Below are 23333 nucleotides of genomic sequence, written 5' to 3'. Positions count from 1 at the left end.
TTCCCTTCTATAACTTCTAGGTTAACCTAATGGTCTCCTGTCTGTAGTGGAGTGGTACTATAAAGCAAAGTGCACAATAAAAGTCTTCGTTCAATTTTAAAAGGAGCAATGTTTAAAATCCTAATCAGGATGTAAGAGGACCACTTACACATTTTTGCCAAAGTGACCACAGGCAGACTTGCCAATATGTGTGCAACGTTGTTATTCATTCTTAAATCTTTAAGTTCCAAATAACATGAAATGAATTAAAGCCCTTCTTGATCCATATGGAAGGTTCACAAGGTAGCAAAATGTGTTTCTTTCAATGAGAGATAATCTAAACAAATGTTGAGTACACTTAAAATTCTGTAAGACGATGAGCATCACATTGGGGGAGAAATCCCACTGATGGGCTTGTCATGGCAGAAAAGGAGAAATTGTGGTTTGAGATGGTGCCTTGATATGAGCCTGAAATGGCAAGTGGGTTTGGGAAGAGGAGCTTGGCGGTAAAGCACTATAGATCCAAAGTGTGTCCATGACAGAATTGCTTTCCCTGGAAATATCTAGAGTAGAAGAGTAGCTGAAACCAGGGGAGGAGACATTAGCTAAAACATTTTTGTCATAACCTTCCTAATAGCTCACAAAGCACAAACACCTACCCAAATGGAGTTTTTATTGGCTGCCATGGGCTGGGCACTATGTTGACAAAAAACTTTCTTGGGACTGATCAAGGAATTCCAAAGGGCAACATTAGCACCAAGGAAAAGATGGAGGTAAATTTCAGTTGAACCCAGAGAAAAACATCCTAAAAACTAGACTGCTTCACTCCAAGCTGCCTTACCTTGGGAAGTCACCCCCCGCTGCCCCAGCACCCAGAAGCTCCTTCTAATGATTTCTGCAGGCTCAGCCCTCACTCCTCTCATAACCAAAAAAAAAACAAAAAACTACAGCCCAGCTGGATATTAGTTACTCTTACTGCAGGCAGGTGGGTTTAGGCCAGGCTTGGCACCCCTTGCATTGGCCTAAGGAACTGGTGTCAAACAGTGCCAGGTCTAGTGCAAGCATTACAGTCCAGGCCTTGCATCTTCCGTGCTCCTGGTTAGCTTGCCCTGCTGGCCCTTCTGCCTGGCTCCCTGACACTCAGATTTTCAACCAGCTTTCCCCAAAGGAGGAAGAGCTGGAAGCCCTGCCCAACTCACCTGTTTCCTTCCAATCCCTTTGTCCAAGGTTTGATTCTGTGTCAGGTTTTTCTCCCTAAGGGGACATCCATATACTTCAGCCAGACAACTATGGGAAGGCCGGTATTTCCATAACATTCCTGACAATCTCATCATTTGGGCTACTGGCGACTAGTCATGGCCTGATGTCATCTAGAGCTGCTGTTCTTCTCATTGCTCATCTTCATCCCAATTTGACTCAGGGTTTTACCCGTGCTTCCTCAGACTCGTCACTTCCATGGCCACAGTGCTTTACGCCTGTTCACTTGTACCCCTCCCCACCTTGGACACTACTGGGTTTAAGGAGTGAATGTTTTGTTCCCTCCTTCAGGTCAAAAGAGGGAGGGCATCTTAATTCTTTCTGTCTTACAGTAGAAGATGCTATTACTGGCCTCCACCCCAACCTCCTTCGGGTTCACTTGCAAAATCAAAGGCTACTTACAGCTGACCCCTGAAAATCTCCACTTGAAGGCTTTTTCTGGCCTTGGGAACACACTGCGCCCATGCACAGGGAAACCATAAATGCTGGACAGTGAATTCCCTTGAAAGCACCCTGAACCAGTGGAGAATTGGTGGATAAAGACCCCAGCTCCCCTGCCCCTCGGTCGGGTTAATTCTGAGTCACGGTTTTCAGAGTTCCCTTCTGTGATTGAGTTCTCTTTGCCCACAGTGGTGACTTGCTTGATAAGGAACCCTTTATTGCCTTCCATCCCTTCCCTGTCTCATGTCCATCATGCCCAGTGTGTCCTGGGATCCTCTCTCAAATAAACTACTTGCACTTGAACCTTTATCTGAGGGTCTACCAGTGCGTGAGCTCTGGCACAATGTCAAGGCACACAGTAGACACTCAATCAATAAATAATTCATCTTTGGCAGGTTATCTATCAATTAAGTAGATGGGAATTCCTGCGCTGGGAGACAGGCTGCACTGTATGACCGTGAAGCATTCTTCCAGGAGCAATCATCTGCCTGTGCAGAAATAAATGTCTTTCCAACTAGGAGACCTGGAAGAGGAGCTGTCAGATGAAACCACGTGGAAAAAAAGAGACTTTTCTCCCTCTGTGTAAATGTGCTTTCAGATGTGAAGTGGAGGGTGTGGGGGGTGGACGAGGATCACAGGTTAGTTATGAAATCATTCAATTCTCAAGCCAGCACGTTGCCTTTTAAGGACATTAAAGTCTAGGGTACTGTGCAGGGAGTGATTTTCCATCATGGTCTGTATAGTTCACAGCTTCTAGTCACAAAATACAGAGCCAAAAATAATATAAGATATTCAAACCCAAAAGTATTGTATTATAAATACATACGGTCAAAATTATATATGAAATAAAGTTCTAATTTATGAGTAGAATTCTCATAACACTCCTTTATGGTCGGTTGGCACTGCATTACTATTTCTGTGTTACAAATGAGGAAATGAGTCACAAAAGCTGTAAAAAGAACGTGCTGAAGACCCCATGGCTGCTGTCTGAGGAAAGCTGGAAGAAAATGTTCCTCACCACTCTCCTCCAGTGCTCAGGCTAACACAGGACTTCCCTTACAGTTTCAAACTCTCAAATCTTTCTGATATATTTTATAAGAGAACAAAACCTTGTGGTTAATGAGCGATATAAGCAACATTGGTGAAGGGGAATTTGATGAAATTATACATTTTTGGAGGTAAAACGAGAATGTAAAAATCAGACTTTTCCCCCCATAACTAGTAAGCGTTTAATATGGTTGAACAAAATCAGATTTTTTGCATAACAACTAAGAGTTCAGTATAGTTGAGCACATGCAAAATGAGGTCCCCACCTCCACGGAGCTGGTCATAGAGAAGTCCAGGGATTCCAGGGAAGGGACCAAAGTAGGAGAGGGCTTCTGGCGACACCAGGACAATGGCTAATGACCACTCAATACAGAACTGTTTATGTTTTAACAATCAATGTGTAACTATACCAGATGAGTAGCAGCCCAGAAAAGTAACGTTTTCTGAAGAAAAAAAAAATGTTTTGTAAAAGCATTACCATTATCTGTTAACAGAAGTGCATCAACCGAGGCCCAAGATACAAGTGCATGTCCCTACAGTTACCCAAGGGAGTAGCAGGACTGGCAATCAGCATGCAGCTTTCTAGACTCCAGACATCGCAGACCAGATTATTCGATGTGCGGGATGACGCTGTAGCTCTGCCTCAAATCCCTCACTTCCCTTTTTACCGTTTTATTCTTCCCCTGTGTGGAGGGCATTTTCATTCTGACAAGCAATGTGTGCTGCCCTTTTAGGAAGAACGACCTTCTAGTTACTGGATCCCAGGTGCCTGGAGGTAAGTTCCTCAGGTAGGTCTAGAGCCTGAGACCGTGGGGTGCTGGGGCCGGAAGCCTAGCCTCTGCCTAGGCTGAGCCCACCCCGAGGCGTCCCTTACACTCCAGAATCCCTCTCAGGACCAGGGGACTTCACCATCTGTGGACCTTAGCAGATGACCTGTGTCCCCTTCCTGGTGTAGCCTCTCCTCTCCTCCAGTAATGGTTTCAACATGAGCACTTGCGTAACAAGTCACTCCCACACCGACCTGACTTTAGGGAACCCACCTGTGTTCATTTCCTGGGGCTGCTGCAGCAAGAACCCCAAACGGGATGGCTTAGAACTACAGAAATGTATTCTCTCACTGTTCTGGAGGCCAAAAGTCTGAACTCGAGGTGTCCGGCAGGGTACGCTGCCTCTGAAGGCTCGAGGGGAGACTCGGCTCCAGGCCTTTCTGGCGTTGCTGGCAATCCTTGGCATTGCTTGGCTGGCAAACACATCACTCCCGTCTCAACCTGTCTTCACACAGGGTTACCCCTTTGTCTGTGTCTCTCCTTTTCTTCTTATAAGGACGCCAGTCATATTGGATTAGGGTCCATACCCTAGTAAGTGCGGCCTCGTTTTAATTTCATCATATCTGCAAAGGCTCCGTTTCCAAATAAGGTCCCATTCACAGCTGGGGAGGCAGGTGTTTGCTAGGGGTGTGAAGGAAGGATCTGTTCCAGGTTTCTCTCCTTGGCTTGGGGATGGGTATCTTCTTCCTGGGTCTTGCTACATCGTCTGTCCTTCGTGCATATCTGTCTCTGTGTCCTCCTTTCCCTTTTTAGGACACCCGTCGTACCGATTAGGGCCCACCCCAATGACCTCACTTTGATTTGACAACCTCTGTGAAGCCTCTTTCTTCAAATATTATTCTATCCTGACGCAACATGGGTTAGGACTTGAAATAATGAATTTTGAGAGGACACAATTCAACCTCTAGGAGGGGGTTAGGACTTCAACATATCTTTTGGGGTGGGGCACAATTCAATCTTGACACTGACCTAAAACATTTTGTTCATTACTTTAAGATTTCATGGAGATAAAGAATATAAACACAGGCCGGCGCGTTGGGTCAGTGGTTAGAGCTCAGTGCTCATAACCCCCAGGTCACGGGTTCGATTCCCACATGGGCCAATGAGCTGCGCCCTCCACAACTAGATTGAAAACAACGACTTGACGTGGAGCTGATGGGCCCTGTAAAAACACACGGTTCCCCAAGAACATAAACACAAAAATATATGTATTTATATATATATATATGTGTAACACAATGGTCAACAATTTCCCAATTGTTATTTAAATGTATTAAAATGCTGTATTTTTATCTTTCTCAATTGTTGACCATAAAATCAGAAACAATATTAGAATTTATGAATTTATAGCATTTATGTATTTATTTCCTATAGTTAAGAGTAGATTCTTTTTCTTATAAGTACTTGTTTTGAATTGGAAATTTTGTACCCTTAAGTGTTTTGTATGAAACAAATGAGTCATTAATAACACAATAATGAACCCTACAGTGGTTTGGAATGGGACTCTGGGGTCAGACTGCAAAGGTTTGCATCATCTCTGTAACTTACTAGCTCTGTGAATTAATCTCTCTGAGCTTTCATTCCCTCAGCTATAATGTGGAGATGAGAACAGTACTGTTATTTTGAAGCACTTCACACGGTGTTTGCTCATAGTAAATTCTGTCTAAATATTAGCCATTATTTTGTCTGAAATATTAGTTTATACATAATCATTCTGAAACTGTAAAGACATAATAGAACTGTGGTTTTCTTATTATCTCTTTAGGCAAAACCTCAAACTTTTCCAAAAAAAAAGTGTTACTAATATTTTCCTTTAACATGACCAAATATAATCAGTCTTTTCTCTTTGTCTTCCTGAATTTAACTATATATCACCAAAATAAAATTATTGTTCTAACTCCTTTCATGGGAAAAATTTTAACTGTATATACTCGTTTTAAAAAAATAGGCAATTCTTGATTATGGTACAAATCTGAACATGGCAAAAGGAAATTTTGTAAAAAGTAAGTCTCTTATCCTTTACCCCAAATTCTTAGGAAATCTTTCCAGAGGCAACCACTATTACCAGTTTCTTGTATATCCTTCCATAAATAGTCTATTTATGTGTAAGGAATATATATATATATTTCCTCACCCAGGTTTTTAAACATGATAGCATGTTGTGTATGTTCTTCTTCATCTTGCTTTTTACAGTTTAATACTATATCCAGGAAATTTTCTCTCATCAATACCAAGTAGTTTTGTTTCATTCTTTTTCACCATTGCATAGTATTCCACTCTATGGATACACCAGGACTTACTTAGCCAGCTCCCTACCAATGTGCATTTGTCTGGCTTCTTTTGTTACTGCAATGTATATTTGCATCTTTAAGCTTATGTGCAAATACAGTTGTCTCCCCTTATCCATGATTTTGCTTTCCACAGTTTCAGGGACCCACAGTCAACCACTGTGCAAAGATATTAAATGGTAAACTCCAAAAAGAAACTATTCATAAGTTTTAAATTGTGCATCATCTAAGTAGCATGATGAAATCTCATGCCGTCATACCCGTCCATTCCAGGACACGAATCATCCTTTTGTTCAGTGTATCCAAGCTATATATACGCCCATTAGTTACTCAATAACCATCTCAGTTACAAGATTGACTGGCAAGGTATGACAGTGCTTACGTTTAAGTAACCCTTACTGTCAGAAGGTCAATAGTAGCCTAAAGCCATGTCACAATGCCTGTCACTCACCTCACTTTATCTCATCTCATAGGCATTGTATCATCTCATATCATCACAAGAAGGATGTATGTAATACAATAAGATACTTTGAGAGGGAGAGAGACCATAGTCACATAATTTTTATTACAGTATATTGTTATAATTGTTGTTTTATTATTAGTTATTATTGTGCATTTTTTACTATGCCTAATTCATAAATTAAACTTTATCATAGGTATGTATATATAGGAAAACACATAGTATATATAGGGTTCAGTACCATCTGTGGTTTCAGGCATCTACTACGGGGTGTTGGAACCCATCTCCAATAGATAAGAGGGGACTACTGGTTATCAGTAAAATAAATTCTCATATGTAGAATTGCCAAATCAAAAAGTACATGCATTTGAAAATTTGATGGTACTTTTTAAATGCCCTCCAAAGAGGATGGATCAGTTTGCCCTGCCACCAACATCAGGGCTTATTAAATTAAAAAAAATTTCCAATGTTATGTGTCAACAGCATCTCATTAAACTTTGAATTTGTATTTCTCTCGTTAGAGTTAAATTGAGCATCTTATAATTTGTTTATGAATGATTTATATTTCCCATATTATCAACTGTTCAAATAATTTGTCCATTTTTCTATTAAAATATTTTTTTCATAACAATCTGTATTAGCTGTTTACATATGAAGAAATCTAAACTTGTGTGTGTGTGTGTGTGTCTGTGAGAGAGAGAGAGAGAGAGAGAGAGATTTTTCCTGTTTAGTCATTTGTCATTTTTAATAGTATTTTTTTTGTCTTGCAGAAATTTTTAAAAAGTTGTTTTTGTTAAATCTATCAATAAGGTAGGAGTGACTATTACAATTCTCTAGGTAGAAGGGTCAGGTGGCATGGGCTAGAGGGATGCTAGTAGACGTGGTAATAAGATGTAGGTTTGAGGATATAGATATTATGAAGCCTGGCTAATGTATTAAATATGGGAGGGGGGGTGAGGGAGGGGTTAGGTGAGGGGAAGATGTTGACTCTGAGGCTTTGGCCTGAGAACCAGGTGGACAATGAGGCCACTGACTGAAATGAGCAAGATTTTAGGAGGAGCAATAAGATACTTTGAGAGCAAGTCTCTAGCCTATTTTGGAAACATGCTTCCACATGCCTGGTTTCATAATGTTCATTCATTGTCTACTGAGGTTCTTTTCATCAAAGTGAAATGCTGAGTCAAACTGTATGTTTAGCATGTCTGAAACACTCATTACTATGTTGTACATATTCATAAGCAGTGGCTTGGAGACCAAAAGAGCTAACATGATACCTGCAGTGTCATCACCGTACCCTGTGTCTGCTTGTGACCTCTTCTGGGGACTTCAGAACACGCTATGCTATAAATGGGGAAACACTGACCCATCTCTGTATCTGAGATTGATTTAAATATGTTTGACCAGTTTGCCCTGGATTCACAGGAATTTAACTGACAAGTCAAGTCAGTTTAGCAATTTGGCCTGGGAACCCAGTAAAAAAAAAATCAGACCAGTTTACACATGCCCAGAGGGCCGTGGTCTGTGAGCTCAGTTGGTAACGGCAGGGGAGAGGGGTGATTTTTAAAGAGAGTTTGAAAACATAAAATTCCACGTGGGTGATTAATACTTTTATGCAACCTAATGGGTGTTGGCACACAATGGGAGGAAAATCTTATTGAAAAAGAAAAACACAATAGAATTATAGAATGATCTCCTCTGAGAATTTAAGTTAACCTCAAGGAAATCCCTAAAAGTCTGTTTTGATCTCTGTCTTTTTCATGTATACCTTTGACAGTAGGTAAAATTAGTGCACAGGATTAGTGGACATGCCAAAGAGGAGCTGCACACTAACAATTTAGTTCAACTACTGGGGTGAATTATTAATCTTTTGCTGTAATTTTGCCAAGTCCCTCGTTGTTCTCATGAAGCCTATTTTACTTCCTGATCTGCTGCAATATTTGAGTAAGATTGAGTGTAGAAGTAGCCACGTGACTAAACAGTGATGAACAGGAGCCGTCACGCCTACCTTAGTGGTCCCCTGCAGGTTGCAATGCTGGGAGGATGGGGGAATGGTGAAAACCACATTGAGCAAGACAGTCCCTGGCCTCAGGGAGCCTGCAGTTAAAATCTTGCTTAAGAGGGAAATTGGATATTAGGAGTCATGTAAGATTGAGGAAACCAGAGTATAACCAGAGGGAAAAGACCTAGAAATAAATCATCAAGACCCTGAGGAAATAAATCATCAAGACCCTGAAGCTCAGGAATAGGCTAATTGTAGAGCAAGGGTCATCTAAAACATAACTCAGGGTCTCCCTTCCCAAACGTCTGTCCTTTCTAATATCCTCCCCACCAAATATCAAGGACCTTTTCACATGGACCAAATGTCTCCATGGAGGTTTTGGATAGGACCAAATGTCTGCTAACTAGGTAGGTAGGTAGGTAGGTAGGTAGGTAGGTAGGTAGGTAGAGATAGATAGATAGATAGATAGATAGATAGATAGATAGATAGATAGATAGATTTTAAGGAATTGGCTCACACGATTTTGGAGGCTTAGTGAGTCAAAAATCTAATGAGCTAGTCTGGCAGGCTGAAGACTCAGGAAAGAGTTGTAGTTTGAGTCCAAAGGCCATCTGCTGGCTGAATTCCTTCTTGCTCAGAGAAGGGTCAGTCTTTTTCTCTTAAAGGCTTCAACTGATTGTATGACACCCACTCATATTACAGAGAGCAATCTGCTTTACTCAAAGTCCACTGGTGTAAATGTTAATCTCATCCAAAAAACACTTCCATAGAAATATCCAGAACAATGTTGCACCATTTTTTATATCAGTTAATTGTCATGTAGCTATTTCTATATAAATAATGTACTTATTTTGAATTTGCTTAGCTATTTTATATTGGCTATTCTATGTATAACTCTTAATAATTCAATAATTTGTAATGTATAAATTTCAAAATTAAGCAAAATATCCTTATTTTCCTGGGCACCATGACCCAGCCAAATTGACACATAAAATTAACCATCTCCCCACACCTACAGGTTGCACATACCTGAGCGCCAAGACATTTTCCAGGCAAAAAGCGAGAAGTACTGGGAGTAGCGGAGGGAGGGGGCTGTGAGTTTACACCTGCAGGAAGCTGGTTTCTGCTGCATGACTGCAGAGGTTACAGAAGGGCTGAGATGTGAGGCTGTGCCCATGAGGTCTCCAAAATAACCACTGATTATATTTTCTTTTTCAACACTGAAAGAAAAAGAAAACGTTTGAGCCAAAGCAAATAGCTCCATTTGCCTAAATTTACATTTGGAAACTAAAAGGAATTCTGTATATAATTGTTACATAAAACCAGGAAAAAATACATTTTCTTGTGACATTTTAAAATCAAACTAAAATCACTCATGTTTAGTAAAACTAGACTACCTTTAAAAGAATACTGACATTTTTAACTAGTTAACTTTAGCCATTTGATTCGACATTAAAAAAAAAATTGTGTGCTCCTCTCAGCAACTATTCTCCCACATGTAATGGGAGAAAACAAAACCGAAACCTTTTACTTTAACAAATAAAAAGCATAAACTTCTCCCTTTCTAGAGATTGGAGAAATGCCAGAATTCTTGGGATATTTCCCTACGACTAAGAAGTGAAACATCTTCAGAGACTCCCAATTGTACGAACCCATGCTGATGAAGAGTTCTGATACACATACAGGTTAAACAATCCCTTATCTGCAATCTCATTTGGAGGGGATGGGAAAAGATTTATTTAGGCTCTTGAATAAACACAGCCAATTTGCTTAATCAAAGATGTGTATGACTTATATAACACATAAGCTGTTTGTTTTTTAAAGAGATGATTTTAAAGTACTTACTACTTGATATATATACATACATACATACATACATACATACATACATACATACATATATATATATATATATATATATATGCATGGTACCTAGAATAGTCAAATTCAAGTTGAATGGTGGTTGCCAGGGGCTGTGGGGAGGGGAGAAATGGGGACTTATTGTTTAATGGGTAGAGTTTGAGATTATGAAAATGTCTGAGATGATGGAAATAATGGTGATGATGGTTGCACAACAATATGAATGTACTTAATGCCATTGAATCATACACTTAAAAATAGTTAAAATGTTAAGTTTTATGTTCTGTTTACTTTACCACAACAACAAAAAAATATTTTCTGCAGAAACTTAGCTATAATGAGTGATTCAGGAGTTACACCCGATCCTTGGCAATGACCAGACAATAAGCTTGATGATTGGCCTGACTGACGATAAAAATCAACAGCTTCAAGGAGTATTGTTGTGGTTTTCGTTCTAAAATGTGCTTCAAGGAGTATTGTTGTGGTTTTCGTTCTAAAATGTAAGTCCATTTTCTGACTTGCTGACAGAGCAAGGAAGAAAGTGATGTGATGAAGGGAATGCTTTTAAAGACAAGAGGTCAAAAATTTGCCATGTGTCCTACGTTAGCAATGGGAAGCATGTAGGACAGGAAAAGAATTCTTCTCACAGAGCAGGAATTCTCTACAATTTCTCCTTAAAGTCCACTTTAAAAAAATAGTGGATAATCATAATCTGATGAGAAAAAATACTGATGGTTTTTTTGTTGTTGCCATGGGGACAATCTATGAGCAATCCATTCTTTGATTTTATTAATTGTCACTGCCCCCCAGGTATTATCATTTTGACTAATATGCACTGTTATTTTAACTATCAATGTACTTTAAATCAAAGCCTATTTTAATTAAAAATATGAAATTTCTGAACATTACTCTACCTAAATAGGAAAGTTTATATTTTATTTACTCTGATACTGTACTTAATCTTAGAGCTTATACATTACATATTTGTGAACTGTTATAAGTTATACATAAAACAGCCGAATATAAAATAATTATAAAGTAGTCAAGCAAACTGAAAGTATAAGTATTATTTACATAGAAATAGCTACATGACAATTATACCTATAATGCATGAAAAGCTCTTAAGACAGGATCTAACACATAGTAAGTGCTCAATAAAAGTTGGTTTTTATTTACAATCTTGATGTTTTAACTTGCTTCATTTTAACTCCATGAATATATAATAAATACTTAGTGTATTTTCACCAGGTAAGTCATCTTGCAAGGCTGTATAGGAGAACAGAAAGTTGAAGGAAATATATACACCATTGAGAGAAACATCAATTCTTCTAGGGGTGGGGAGAAAACAATAACATAAATAACCAAGTATTTGACACAAGAGAGGGTACCCAAGATTTGTGGAGATTCAGATAGATCAGGGGAAATTTCATAGAGGACCAGGTATTTATTCTGGACCTTGAAGAATGGATGGGATTTGCACTGACAAATATGACAGAGAGAGGTGAGGAACATTCTAGGTAGAGGGAGTGAGGAGAGCACAGATGTAGAGAGTGAGTGCAGGAACCGGATTATCAGGTTTATTTGGAACACAAGGTGAATTCCTTTTGTATAGGAGAATGGTTAGCTTTCCTTCCACAGATGTGACCACTCGCTTGCCTTAGGTTAACCAACCTTTGGTTTTCAGACTTGAAGTCCAGTGTTTTTTCTATTTTTGGTAGTACATTAAAAGATCTTACCACTACTGCCTTATCTGTATGTCTCTGCAGGCACGGTGTCCGGACTGACACATGCAGGCTTCCTGATTGAGTCTGAGAAGCAATTCGTAGGATCCAGGGCCTATTGACACCAAGGGACCTGGCTGCTGTTCACCTAGCCCCTCCCCTCCTGAGCCCAGCCGCACAGCTCAGTATTCTGAATGGGGCAAGAAAGAAGTGGGCCTTTTTGTCAGTGTCCCACACAGCTGGGGAAGCCAAGCACTCACTCACAAGCTGTCACCAGCCAGGAAGGTCTCTCTTGGGGCTCAGCTGGGCCTCTTGGTGGGGGAGGGGGTGATGCAGGTAAAAGGAAACGGTTTCTCTTACCATCTTCAGTGCATTTGATCCCCCATTTTTTTCTCCAATGATGTGCTGGAGCTTCTCTGCTGGACTCTTGGACTTTCAAAAAGTCACTCTCACCCATGGGCAACTGTCAAAATTGGTGTTCTTTAGGGGGAGATGGTCGTGTCAACAAAAGTTTGCTACCACCAATGTAATGTCAACAGGAGTCCCCAATCTGGGATGCAGAAAGAGGAGAAACTTTACTTAGGTAAACAGTGTGCAAACTGCAGGAATGCAGCCTCTGGTGGAAACCCAAAGCATAGGCTGCTGAGACAAAGGGGAGACCATTTTTTATAAAGTCCCTACCCTGGTCTCTGATTGGCCCATCTTATGCAAATGAGAGATCCAAATTTGCAGTCTGATTGGTCCAAATAGCACTATCCTGATTGGTCAGGATTGTGTGTTCTGATTGGTCATTACAAAGCTGCTCTGATTGGTCAGTAGAGAGACAAATGCGGATATTGCTACGCAGCTCTGATTGGATGGGGCAGGTCTCAGCCCAGTGGTGGAAAGTTGATACAAGGAGCTCCTTTCTAAGGGTCAGCTCAGGCAGCAGAAGCACGGTGCAGGAGGCTGGGGGCTCAGTCTGTGACTTTTCCCTCAAGTGCGTTGTGCGTGAAAAGCCTCCGTTAGTAATGGCTGCTAGACTCTGGTTATGGTTTGGGACCAAATTAAACACGAGGGGTAGGTACGTACCTCCTACTTCTTGGGAGGTAGTTTCTTTCTCAGGGTCAACAGTAGAAAACTCCTATTCAGCCATTTTGCTGATGTCACGCCACAGGTTTCCTTTTATACAATGAGAATACACCTGAGAAGATTAATTTATCTTTGGTCATTCACACCTTGCAGAGAATTATTTTATTTATAATTTCTGAGTAAAATCTGAGCAACTCGGCATTTTCTTTGGAATCAAATATCAATTTGAAAGGTATCAATGATGGATATTATTTAGATGATGGATAAAGTCAATCCTTTGAATATTGGCTTAAACCAGGGTGACTATGAAGAAAATAGCTTCTGTGCTGTCTCTGGAGGAAATTCCAAGAGTGTTGGTCCAAAGAACATTTTTGAGAACAGACAGCACTCCTTGAAATAAATAAATAACCTCTGACAGAACCTGCTTTGAAGGTCTACCCTATTTTGGCTTTTCTCAAATTTAACACCTTTGTTTTCAAAACTGAGTTTCATTCTTTTATGAAATGTTTGTAACAGAGGCTGCTAGCACTCAGCCATATCAACCTTTCCTCTTCTTTCTGGCCACACCACCAAACTGCACTGCCCAGGTCCCTATTGTCTAGGGGTGATCATAAATTAGCCTTGGCTAATGAGATGTGGAGAGAAGTGATGTGTGGCATTTCCAGATGTGGCCCCTAATTCTTCCTTGGATTCTCCATGTGTCCCTCTTGCCTTGTCTCCTGGCTGTACGCAGCGAATCTTCTGAGTACTCCAGGGCTCCAGAGGATGGAAGGGCCACTAGAAGAATGAAGCCTGACTCCTTGAATAACTATGTGGAACAGAGCCCCCTGTCCCCCTCACCTCCTTACCCCATCCATATTGGATTGTGACTATTTGTGGTAAAGCCAATTAGATTTGGCTGTTGTAGGTTATGGCAATGAGCCTCTCCTGAGTATTACACATCATGCCTCTTAGATTCTGAGCAGATTGTTAAGACCATACAGGTGACACCCACCTGGACACAACTGCTGTCCTTGGAGTTGTCTAACATTGATGGTGTGCTCTTTTAGTACCCCAGGCAAACCCCTCCTCTTGATTTAGTTTTTATTTCACTGCCAATCAGTGTCAAGCAGTCCAGCGACCTCAGCAGGGGATTTCCATCAGGACAGTTAGCTGTGTTGCTGATGACAGACTGACCTTGCAGGGTTCCTTGCTTTAGTTTGTCACTTTGCCTTCACCCACTCTATTAACAGGCCTTAGATATTCACCGTCCACATGCCAGCAAAGTGCCAGGAATCTTTCCCACATTTCCTTGAATGTGTGCTATGAGATTGGGAACTGTCAGTATACAGTGCCAGAACTTTTGATAACAGAACCAGTCCACTGAGTTCCCAGAGAATTAGAAATCTATGTTACCATCAGCCTCAAGTTCCCTTTTTGTGTCCTCAGGGAGAGATATGGACAGATTCATTCTATTTGTCTTGTGGAATGACTCAGAGTATAAACCAGTAATATGACTCAAGTGACCAAATCCTCAAGTATAAAGCTCAAAAACCCTCAGTTGACCTAGTAAATGAATGAATTTTTCTTGCTGCTCAAATTTGCCACATGTGTATTTTTATGGACTCAGCTACATAGATTTAACGGCTTAGCAATAATGTAATGTGGATAGAGGTCTGGATATTGTTGTCTGGATGTCTCCTGGAGGGGCCCAGAAGCAAAGACCATGTCTGCTAGATAACCCTGTGTGTAAATGTGGGCTGTGATTCTGAGAGTTAGCTGCTGTTAGTTGTGGTGAATAAGAATGTTTTGTATTATTTTGCTTCCAGAAAAAATGTTTATGTCTGTGTAAAAATTAAAGTAGTCCATGGTTATGTGTTTTGGCTAAAAAGAAATGGTTGAGAACCACTAGTCTCAGAAGCCTTGGATTTTTTTAGATTCACATTCAATTACCTTGTACATGTATGAATTTGAATTGCTTGTCACTTTCTCAGAACTACATTCCTTTTATGTGAACTAAGTGGCAGCTGGTATGGCCTGAAGTCATCTAAGAGAAGTTATACTTCAACCTCAAGTGACAGTCACACACCTAATAATGCATAGAACTGGGAATAAAATTAACAGTTCTGGATGAAAAAATTTAAGAGACCTCCAAAGGAGACGTTATTTGTCCAATATTCAAAAATGTAGGCAAATTGATGCTAGGAGAAACAAAATTGCATATAAAGGGTCTTTATAAGCTATGAAACACTGTATTAAAAGAAGGTTATCATTGCTTCTTTCACCACAAATATTTATTGTGCATTTATAATCTTGTAAGCCAGGCATTGTTCTTAATCACTTAGATGCATCAGCAAACAGTGCAAAGTCCATGAATTATATATTTTATTTCTAGGCAGGCAATATCTAATAGATTTTTAATAGAAGGTCAGGAGGTGACTGATGATGCTTTGCTGTAAACTACAGCCAGGTAAACGTATAGAAAGTTATAGGTGCTGCTATTTTACATCGTATGGTCAGAGAAGGCCTCTATGAGGAGGTGACACTTGATGGGAGCCTTGAGAGGTGGAAAGGAGTAAGCCATGTGGAGCTATGAAGACAAGGGGTAAAGATATGAACATGGAATGTTTAGCATACAAATGTTATTCATAGCCGTGGACTTGGATGAAATTATCTGGGAGAGGATGTTGAGAGACTCTGGATACACAAAAAAAAGAGAGGGGCATTCCTAGACCACTCATTTAGACGATTCAAAGAGGAAGAACAGCCAGCATTGAAGACCAAGAACAAGCAACGTGTCAGACGGGAGGAAAACCTGGAGCGTGTGATGTCCCTGAAGCCAAGGGAAGAAAGTGCTGTAAGAAGGAGACTTGAGCAAGTGGTTATCCATACAGAAACAGTATAATTAAATCCCAACCTTACCTAATATACAGAAGAACTGGTTCCACTTGGACTAAAGACCTAAATATGAAAAGCAAAACTTTATAAACGCTTTGAAGGCCATATACACAAATATTTTATGACCTCATGGAAGTATGTCTTTAAAAAGACATAAATAGCACATGCCACAAAGGAAAAAAACTAATACAGTTTAACTTTCTATTCATAAAAGAACAAAATTAAAAAGTAAAATGGCAAAGCACAAGCTGGGAGAATATATCTGCAGGACATATAACCACCAGAAGCTTCTTAATAATTCAGGATATATAAAGAATTACTACAAATTGGTAAGACAAAGACACACAATCCAGTAGAAAAAAAAAGGGGGCAGATGGATAAGTAGGCATTTCTCGTTACAGGAAGCCTGAATGGACCATAAACATGTAAAATGATGTTCAACCTCATTAGCAAATTGGAAAAATGCCAACTTAAATCTGTTAACGATATTTTCCACCCACCAGATTGGCATACATTTAAAACTCTGACAATATCAAGCATTGACAAGGATATAGAGCATGGGAAAGATTATTTACTGCTGGTGGGAATATAAATTGCTACAAGCACTCTGGGGCAATTTTGATGTTATTTAATAAATTAAAGATGCACATACCCTGTGGCCCAGCAGTCACACTCCAGAGAAACCCTTGCTCATGTGCATCAGAAAGCCTGAACAAGAATGATTATAGAAGCACTGTTTATAATAGCAGAAGAAAAGAAGTAACATTAATGTCATTGACACAGGAATAGATAAATAAGTTGTGACAGAGTCATTGTGATAACCAGCCTCCAAGATGGCCACTGGTGTCAACTTCTGGTATTCAGGTGCTTTGTGTAGTCCCCTCCTGAATAGAGCCAAACTGTGTAACCAATAGGATGTTTTAGAAATGATGGTAGGTGATTTCCAAGGCTATGTCATAAAAGTCGTTGTGACTTCTGCCTTATTCTCTAAGGTTACTCTCTCTCTCTCTGTTAGAATCCAGCTGCCATGTTGTCAGTATACTGAAAGAGCTGTATGGGGATATCCGCATGGCAAGAAATTGAGGTTTCCTTCCAACAAACAGCAGTAACTCTCAGTCTTGTGAGAGCCATCTTGGAAAGGAGTTCTCTAACCCCACTCAAGCCTTTAGATGACTACATACTTAGCCAATATGACGGCAGACTCATGGGAGACCCTGAGCTAGAACAGCTCAGCTAGGCTCTCCTAAGTTCCTGACCTACCGAAACTGTTTATGGTTGTTTGAGATGCTAAAGTTTGGAGTAATTTGTTGCACAGCTATAGATAATGAATATAGGTATGTACTGGAATACAGCACAGCAGTGAAAACAAACTCTGGTTACAAGTACTGTCATTGATAAATCTCGTAAAAATAATGTTGAGGAAAAAAACAAGTTACAAAGATATGTTCAGTAAGTTACCATTTATATAAAGTGCATAAAATGGAAATGAAATAATATATTGTTAGAGAGATGCACATATGTGGGGAAACAACGCAGGACAGCAAAGGGATAATAAGCACAAAATTCAAGACCATCCAGGAAGTAGACAGGGACAAGCAATCAGAGAGTTTCTCATGGAAATATCCTGCTTTTCAAGCTGACTGACTGATGGGTACACTGGTGTTTATAATATTGATCTTTATATCTTTTGAATGTATAAAAAAAAAGTCATAATTGTGTGATTTTTTTAAAAGGTGGGAATGATTGACTGTCCAAAGGTGCTAAAAGTTCACTTACGCTAAGGACAAAGACTGACCATTGAATCTTGCCAGGTAGAGGTCACTGAGTATCCTGATGAGCACGATTTCAGTGAGTCATGGGTGAAAAGTCTGCTTGGAAGGGGTTGAAGAGAGAACTGGGAGGGGAGGAAACGGACACAGCGAGTGTCAACAACCCTCTGAGAGTCTTTGTAAAGTAGAAGAAAAACATAATGTGAAAGCAGGAGGGGAATAAAAAGATATCTATGTTTGAATAGGATATATTTTAAGGATCTAATAGGAAGTGAAATAATTGTTTCAGGAGAGACAAGAATTGTATTTATTCTTGAATAGTTGAGAGATGGATACAGCTCAAAAGTAAAGGAGTTGGCCTTACGTGAGAGTACAAGAGTTGTCTACTAATTTATCCATAGACTAGTGGTAGTACCAAGGCTGAGTGGGCAGCAGTCTTCACGTAAGAGAATAGAACGCACAGACTATGTGGTAGGGAAGAAATCAAAACCATCCCTGGTATCTTAGGACAGGGATGAAGAGAAAATTATGAAGCAGATACATTGTTTCCAGGAGCCGCCTTTGATTATTCCTTTGTCCTTGTGGTCCTCTCTCCTTTCCTCAGATTCTCTTCCCAGATTCAACCTTTCACAATCTGATCTGTTAACAAAATCATACTGAAGTATAAGAAGTTATCAAATTCATATAGCTGTCTTTGGGGCAGCTTTGGCACTTTAATTCAATTCCATAGATGAAGTTCTAATTTAGAATCTCTCCTCCTTCTAACATTGTATGACTCTGTGAATTTGAAGTCCTCAAGACAAGTTAGTGGACACCTTCTCAACCCAATTTAAACCAACCTGGAAGGCAGGTGTTAATACTAGACTTTAAATGGTGAAGTGTGATGTCCAGTTATGAGGAGCCACCCTTCTTTGATCGTATACGTGTAGCTGTATGGGTACACCATGTATGTCATGCTGTCAGGATATGGTACAACTGGACCAATGCTAGAGCTGGAGCCAACCCTGTCTATACTCAGGAACTGCATCTGAGAATGGAAGGGAGGGAAGAAAGATGAATCCTTTCATGATGTCAAATACCTAGGAGAAAGATAGATCTTTCAGACCAGAAACTAGAATTGGGAAGGACGTAAGTGACAACAAGAGGAACCTGGTGGTAGGAAAACAGCTGAGACCATCTAGGAAGACAGGCCAGGAGCACTCTTCCTTTGGGACCTCATGTGCAAAGGGAATGGACCATAAGCCTTGAGGACAAAAGGAAAGCTATGGTGGCATCAGAGTTTGTTTCTAAGACAGACTGTATTTATATTCCTCATATTCCCCATATTTAGTTACCTGTTCATCCCCACTGGCATCCAGTAGAGTCTTGCTAGGTCTAGCCTGTCTCAAAAATAATGGTATTTAACCTTACTGAGCATATACTACGTGCCAGATACTGCATAAAGTCACCTGGCCATGTGAGAGACTACCTCATGTGGTGGGGGATACTCAAGGGTCAGAATGAACACCCCTGGGTCAGCCATCCTGATGTACCAGATTCTAATTCTATGACAAAATTTTGGAGGCACTGGTACTTCCTTACACAGGAAATGAGAGACCCAAATGGAAGAGAACATTGAATCTAGAAGCTCACCACAAAAACTGTGGTGAGAAAAGAAGAGTCCAGGAAAACGTCTTCAAAGGAAGATAATGAGAAATGCCGCTGAAAACAAGTCACAGGGAACAAAGAATGGAGAGGGGATATTCAGGAAAGTAATGCATTGTACATATAAGTAGAACAAGCATTAGCTTCCTAATAGCATTAGGTGTTTGAAATTATACACTGATTGCCTGAATCTTTTATTTGTAATATCTAATCCACTGTACTTCAATCTAGTTGGGAATTAAATAGCTTCTTGTATTATGTCAATAAACCATGTTATATTCTCCAAACCAGTTTTGGAGCACTAGAAACATTTGCTGGTTTTATGGTATTTTAAAATAATTGTGTTATTTTAGTTCTTGCAATTGGATCTTTTATCTCTGCTGCTTCAAATTCATCTGACTAGAATCTGTTCCAGTGTCTAAAATGAAACAAGGTCAGTCCATGTGAAATTTTTGTTCTAAACATTTCAAAGCTTCTATTCTTGTTCTGCCGGTGGGGGTTTGAAGAGTGGGGACCTGTGGGTTTTTTTGTGTGTTTTTTTGTCATGTCATAGATCAGAAACTGTAGCATTTTTCTGCCTCTAAGCCAGAGAGAGGAAAGAAAAATGTAACATGAGTTTGGCCCCAGCTGCCATCACTGAGGGGCAGGGTCATTTGTTGGCCCCAAAGTGTATCCGGTCATGTTCTTTCAAAGTGTCCTGTAGTCACATCTTTTTTGAAATAGAGAAGAGATAAACATGGGCAGGGGTGAAGGTGGTGATGATGCTCACAGGGCATGGAGAGGTGTGGGAGCAGAATTCCCAGCAGAAAACCTGGACGGGACACGTTTGGTGAAGCGGGGTCATAGCAGGGAAAAGCAGTCCTATGTGAATTCAGGTTAATTGCTGCTAAAATTATACTGGATTTTCTTTTCTCTTCATTGTCATAAGAAAAAAAAATCTAGGAAATTCTGCAATTAATTTCTTAATGAATAAAAACACAATGGGTCAAAAAGAAAGTCTTCTGCACTTGTCCTCAGCAAGTCCTATACAGAGAGTTTTCTGTACTAGCAGACTCGGGTCTGCCCAGTTTCTGAACCAGTATTTATGAGGCCAGGAGCACATGTGTACATCTCTCCTCACTTCCAACAGGTATATCGTAACTCACAACCAGGAAGAGTTAAGAATAACCATTGCTCTGTTAAATGTCTGGTATCTCCTGAGTGATGAATAGGACCTTCTAGAGACTGAATTGTGTCTCCTCAAAATTCACGTGCTTGGGCTTTAACCTCCAGTGGCTCAGAATGTGACTCTGTGTGGGCTTTTAAAGAGGTGATAAAGGTTAAATGAAGTCATTACGGTTGGCTGAATCCTAACAAGAATTGTGTCTTTATAAGAAGAAGAGATTAGGACACAGACACACGAAGGGAGAAGACCACATGGAGGCACAGAGAGAAGGCAGCCATCTACAAACCAAACAGAGAGGCCTCAGAAGAAACCAACCGTGCCAACACCTTGATCTTGGACTTCCATCTTCCAGAACTGTGAGGAAATACATTTCTGTTGTTTTATGCCACCCAGTCTGTGGTACTTTGTTATGGCAGCCCTACCAAACTAACACAAGCCCCAGACATTCATTCCCACCAAATAACAGCTATTCCCTTCTCTGTTCCTCATTCATCAAGCCAATATGAACGGGCTTCTGCTCGTGGGCACCCTCTGTCCTGAACCCATCCCTTAAACTAGAGGTTGGCAAACATTTCTGTAGGGGGTCAGATAGTATTACAGGCTTTGAATGCCAAGAGCACAAGAGAATATTATGTAGTTACGTGTACAACCATTTTAAATGTAACCGCTTGTACTTGTACACCAATGTTTCCAGCAGCATCTTTCACAGTAGCCAGAAGGGAAAAACAACCCAAGTGTCCATCAGCAGATGAATGAGTAAACAAAATTTGTTGTATGCATACAATAGAATATTATTCATCCTTAAAGAGAAAGGAGATTCTGACACACACACTACAACACGGATAAACCTTAAATATACCATGCTAAGTGGTATAAGCCAGACACAAAAAAAGATAAATGTTGTGTGATTCCACTTATAGGAGGTACTTAAAATAGGCAATTTGTAGACACAGAAAGTAGAATGGTGGTTGCAGGGGCTGGAAAGAGGGAGGAATGGAGAGTTATTGTTTAACGGGTACAGAGTTTCTTTTGGGGATCATGAAAAAGTTTTGGAAATAGATAGTGGCGATTATTGCACAGCATTGTGAATGTACTTAGTGCCAATGAATTGTACACATAAAAATAGTTAAATTGGTAAATTTTGTATCATATATAGTTTAAAACCACCACAACAAAAAAGGCTACTTCCCCCACTCCAAATGTAACCATTTAAAACTATTAAATACAAGACAGGATGGGGGAGTACAAATGGGCAGGAGGGTAGACAAGTGGGCAGGAGGGGAAGAAGATTGGCTCACAGGTGTGCCAACTCCTGCCCTAAACTGTTTCGTTAGGGTCCCACATCGTTACTTATTCTCTTAACAATAAGCATGAGATGTGCTCTAAACAGACAGATCACCTGTAACTGTTGACATCTGGATCGTTCCCCAAGCCAGGTGCTCGGGGTGCCTGTTTTGTCTCTTTCTCCATCAGCCTGTGCTGCTGTCGTTTCTGCCTGCTTTGGAGCCTAATTCACTGAGGCTACAGATGGAGATGTTTGAAGGCTTTGCTTGGGGAATGAGTCCTCCATGGAGGATACAAACAAGTTAAGGAACGTGATTCTGGTGTGATTATAACAGGACCACACTTAATTTCTGAAATAAGAAAACAAAACTGAATGTATTGCTTACTACAGTAAAGGGGAGCTGTGCTAGTTAGGTTCAGTCTCTCTGAGCAGAATACAGTGTTAACATATGAAAGGTTTTGGGAGTGGGGAGTTCAGGGATTAAAAGACTTTCAGAGGCATAAGTGGGTTAACGTCATCTGTAGAAGTGTGGTTGCTGGCTGAGTTATTGTTGATTGCTTGGCACTGAGAGGTGTGTTTATTAAAGTGAGTCAATCTCAGGTTGGCTGATTTTCAAAAGCTAGAGGTTGAACTGATTGGTTAGCTTGTAAAAGTGTGTTCACTGATGCAAGTTGTCATTGATCAATTTAACAGATGTAAAACCGGTTCTGGTGGGTACTTGTTACCATCACTACAGAACAATCAATTTTTTTGTAGGTTTGTGGAAACTTTTAAATTCTCATGTATAATATGTGGCACTCTCTCTCCAGCCATTAAAAAATCTACCTTCTCCACCATAGCAAAGACTGCCAATTGCCTACCTAATATGCACTCTCCCCTTCCTAACAGAACCCTGTTTCTGTTAAGGATAGCAATATACCTAATATACCAATATGTCTAACAACTGCATTTCCCACACAACCTTGCACATTGTGTTGACCATGTGACACCATCCTAACCAATGAGATATGAGCCGAATCACTGGGTGCTGCTTCTGGGAAAGCACCTTCAAAGGGGTGTGTAGTCAGAGGACATGGCCCTTTTCTCCTTACTGCCTGGAAAGGGGTCACAATGTTTGTGGGACAGGAGCCATTTTGAATCCATGATGGCAGAGAGAGAGAGAGAGAGACTGACCCTGAATATGGTGGAGCTGTCATATCGGCTCTGTGCTGCTTGTCTCCTGAGTTGGAGTTACGTGAGAAAAAATGAACCTACCTCTATTTGATACAGCTACTGTGAGTTGAGTTTTCTGTTAAGTGTAGCCAAATCTATTCCCAATTGATAAGCCTGTCCTTCTTTCTTCCTTATCTCTTCACTTCACAATAGTATCAATGTCCACATTGCATAGCAGAGCATTCAACACACTACATAATACAGTCAATATATGTTAGTTGAGTGTGTAATTCCCAGATGAGGTTTTATGGGCCTCCCAATATGGGGCAATAAGAACTACAAAACATCATCTACAAAGTCATCCTGCCAAAATTATTTAACCTGAGTCTAATCATGAAGAAATTGTCAGACAAATTCAGCATGGAAGACAATCTAAAACAACACACCTGGACTCTTCCCAAAAGTTCCATATGAAAAAAAGTAAACACAAA

General features: G+C 40.2%; 1 long non-coding RNA gene across 1 annotated transcript; it reads right to left on the bottom strand.

Annotated features, from left to right (window-relative positions):
- Positions 1 to 2886: 2886 nt before the first annotated feature.
- On the bottom strand, positions 2887 to 12377 carry LOC308496799. Its single transcript, XR_013993227.1, has 3 exons — positions 12240 to 12377; positions 9328 to 9518; positions 2887 to 4713 (listed from the first exon to the last, which is right to left on the bottom strand). It is a non-coding gene; the product is annotated as an uncharacterized lncRNA (long non-coding RNA).
- Between the last annotated feature and the right edge of the window lie 10956 nt (positions 12378 to 23333).

The sequence above is a fragment of the Rhinolophus hipposideros genome (assembly GCF_964194185.1).
Source record: "Rhinolophus hipposideros genome assembly, chromosome: 4".
Classification (NCBI taxonomy): Eukaryota; Metazoa; Chordata; class Mammalia; order Chiroptera; family Rhinolophidae; genus Rhinolophus; species Rhinolophus hipposideros.
Note: the sequence above shows the minus strand (reverse complement) of the source record. Positions and strands in the feature narration are given on the sequence as shown.